At 39.8% G+C, this 4,014-nt stretch overlaps 1 non-coding gene across 1 annotated transcript; it reads right to left on the reverse strand.

Moving 5' to 3' along the window:
* Positions 1-1,760: 1,760 nt before the first annotated feature.
* On the reverse strand, positions 1,761-1,866 carry LOC142504683 (small nucleolar RNA R71). The gene has a single exon (XR_012804308.1). It is a non-coding gene; the product is annotated as a small nucleolar RNA R71 (small nucleolar RNA).
* Positions 1,867-4,014: the final 2,148 nt, after the last annotated feature.

Genomic DNA, 4,014 nt, shown 5'->3' on the forward strand with positions numbered 1-4,014 from the left:
CGAGCGCGAGTGTCGCACTTCCCAAGCCAGATTACATAGGGTGTGGCGCTCGAGCGGTAATATTCTACCGCCCGAGCGCCACCTAAAAATGGAAAGATTTCTTGGCCGATTCCTTACCTTATTTTCTGGATATGGATGATATGGGAGGGTTTTGGACGAGATTAATTCATTCATTCAGCAGCCACCGAAGCCTTGGAGAGTATTTCGTGCTTGGATTGAAGATTCGAAGATTTACGGGCATCATCTTTGCGTTTTTTTTCTCAAATCTAGTATTTCTAACTTAGTTTTTATTTTTTAAACATTGTTGTGTGTTTATTTTTATTATAAATTCAAGTAGCTAAACTAAAATATTTGTTGGGATTTAAGGGGATCCTACCCCGAACTTTGATTTAGTTATTCATATTTCAATTTTCGGTTTATTCGTGATTGTGTTACTGTTATCATTATCATTATTAAAGAAGAGCTAACTTTAGTAATAATCTTTTATTGCGAGTAAGTTCGAGAGAATAGCTTGTGATAAGAACGAGTAGCATAGTCCGTGGATCTACAATTTACATAGACATATGAAATTGGATACACGCCGATAGTCATAGTCCGGTAGGACGAAAACTAGGGGATTTCATAGATCAACATGCAATTCACTCGTGATAAATAATTAAAGATATTTAATTACTTCATTGGGTAAAGTTAGTTTGGCATAGCTCGAGAGGGCGTGTTCAATCGAATAAGAAATCTCGTCGGAAGCGTAAATCACTATCGAACGAATTAATAAATGAACGAGGGTAGGTGAACTGAAATTTCCAACAAATTAACTTCTAATATAATTTTAATCAATCATTCTAGATATCATTTCTTATTATTTAATTCCTAAGTCTTTTTATTTGCATGTTTATTTGATTTTAGTAATAATAAACAACCAAACAAATTTCGTTGTTAAAGATTTGATAACTGAAAATAATAATTGTAAAATACAGTCTTAAATGGAACGATACTCGTACTCACGTACATTATACTATTACTTGACATCGTGCACTTGCGATTAATTTCGAGTATACAAAACCATATTTTTATTGAGGATTCCACAGTGCAAGTTTTGCTCGATCAAGTTTTTGACGCCGTTGCCGGAGACTGTTAATTCACAATTTTATTTTTAGTTATTTTCTTTAGCATTGTTTCATTTTTATTTAATTAACACTCCATACTCTATTACAGATATCTCTTCCAGTACATGCCAAAGTCACTTGACGTGGAGCTTGAGCAGTTTGACCCTGAAATTGAAAGAACTTTCCGCAGGAGAAGACAACAGCAGAGACTGAAGGAACTGATGGAGAGGCACGAGCACGAGCATGAGGAGGAACATCGTGAAGATAAACATGTTGAGATGCCACGCCGCATACTAATGCTAGAGTATGCCCAGCCTTCTTTGGATGGTTCACGCCCCAGCATTGTGAGGACTATTATGCGACCAAATCACTTCGAAATCAAGCCAGCTATAATTCAGATGATTCAGAATACAGTCCAGTTTGGAGGATCTGCAGTAGATGACCCAAACACGCACATCGTAGATCTTCTTGAAAGTTTCGATACTTTTAAATTTAATGGAGTTTCTGATGATGCTGTTAGGTTGCGTTTATTTCCTTTCTCCTTATGTGACAAAGCTAAAGCATGGTTAAATTGTTTACCTGTAGGTTCGATTACCACATGGGAGGACATGGCGAAGGCGTTTCTCATCAAATACTTTCTTCTATCTAAGACCATGAAGCTGCGGGCAGACAACACTACATTTGCTCAATTCGAGCAGGAGTCTTTATATGAGGCATGGGAGCGTTTCAAGGATCTATTACGAAGATACACTCATCACGAACTGCCAATTGGGTTAGTTGTTCAAACCTTTTACTATGGCTTGCTTACTCCTAATCGTACTATGATAGATGCTGCTGCTTGTGGAAACCTCTTAAGGAAAACTGATGAGGAAGGATATGAGTTGTTAGAGGAGATGGCTGCTAGCAGCTATCATCCTCAATCTGAAAGAAACAACCAGCGGAGAAGTGCAGGAGTCCACCGGGTAACTGACCTTTCTGCTATCACTGCACAGCTTGATGTTTTTAACAGGAAGTTGGACGGGTTGAATATGGGTGGCAAGGCTATGCGTCTTCAAGAGATATTTTGTGAAAAATGCGGAGGAGAACAATATGTTATGGACTGTCAAGATGGAAATCCCTTTTATGTGCAAGAAGGTGCACCAGTGAATCAAGTGGGAGTCCAAAACCGTCCAAGGAATGACCCTTATTCGAACACATACAATCCTGGATGGAGGCAACATCCCAATTTCTCATGGGGTGGCCAAAACTAGTCAGAATCGACCACAAGGAGGACAACAATATGGGAAACAACCAATGTACAGATCTGACCCTCCTAGAGAAGAAAAGTCCAATTTAGAGCAGATGATGTCTAGGTTTATCTCGTCCACTAAAACCAGACTCCAAAATCAAGATGCATCGATGAAGGGGCTGGAGAATCAGATTGGACAATTAGCAAAGATGATAGCAAATAGAGAGCCGGGCACCTTGCCAAGCAACACAGAGACCAATCCAAAAGAGCAAGTGAAGGCCATCGAGTTGAAGAGTGGAAAGGTCTTAGAGGCTAGAGGGACAGAAAAAACTCAAGTACAGGATGAACAGAATGAGTCATCAAAAGGTAAGTTTTCCAACTCAACACCAACACCAACTACACAATCTAAAATTGTTGTCCCCCCACCTTTTCCTGCAGCATTAAAAAAGGTAAAATTAGATGCATATTTCAGTAAGTTTCTTGAGGTATTTAAAAAATTGCATATCAATATTCCTTTTGCCGATGCTTTGATGATGCCTAGTTATGCCAAATTTCTGAAGGACATCTTATCAAACAAGAGAAAATTGGAGGATCACATGACGTTTAATCTGACTGAGAACTGCTCTGCATTGGTACAAAACAAGATCCCACCGAAACCGAAGGACCCAGGAAGTTTTTCTATTCCTTGCGTGATTGGTGATATTGTATTTCATAAAGCTTTGTGTGATCTTGGTGCGAGTGTAAATCTTACGCCGTTATCTGTATTCAAGAAACTCGGATTAGGAGAACCTAAGCCAACAAGGATGTCCTTGAAACTAGCAGATAGATCTGTCAAATACCCGCGAGGAGTCATAGAGGACGTCTTGGTAAAGGTGGACAAATTCATATTTCCTGCAGATTTTGTGGTACTTGACATGGAGGAAGACGTGGAGATGCCCTTGATTCTAGGGTGACCATTCCTTGCGACTGGCAAGGCTCTGATTGATGTTCAAGAAGGGAAGTTGAGATTGCGAGTGGGCGAGGAAGAAATTACTTTTGACGTCTTTAATGCTCTTAAGCATACACTGCACACTGATAACTGTTTTAGAATTGATGCTATGGATTCACTTGTGGGTAATTTTGTGTAGGATTCCATGAAAGACCCATTGGAAGCCACCCTCACAACTGAATTGAAGGAGGAAGACTTGGACTGAAGAAAAAGCTGAAATAGTGGCATACATTAATGCCAACCATCCATGGAGAAAGCCAATGAGAATGAGACTGGAGGATTTAGGAGAGCGAAGAGATTTGACCCCTCCAAAGTCAAGCATCGACGAACCACTGACGCTTGAGCTCAAGCCATTACCTCCGCACCTAAAGCACATATACCTGGGTGAGAATAACACTTTACCTGTCATTATTTCTGCAGCTTTGACAGATGCTATGGAGGAAAAATTGTTGCAAGTTCTCAAAGAGCACAAAAAAGCATTTGCTTGGAAGGTGGCTGACATCAAGGGAATAAGTCCATCAATCTGCATGCACAAAATTTTGATGGAAGAAAAGTACTCACCCCCCGTGCAACCTCAAAGACGACTCAATCTGAAGATGCAAGAGGTAGTGAAGGCTGAAACCATTAAAATTCTCGATGCAGGTATTATCTATCATATTTCAGATAGTGAATGGGTAAGTCTTGTTCAATGTGTG

This window comes from Primulina tabacum, chromosome 9 (assembly GCF_025594145.1).
Source record: "Primulina tabacum isolate GXHZ01 chromosome 9, ASM2559414v2, whole genome shotgun sequence".
In the NCBI taxonomy this organism is placed as follows: domain Eukaryota; kingdom Viridiplantae; phylum Streptophyta; class Magnoliopsida; order Lamiales; family Gesneriaceae; genus Primulina; species Primulina tabacum.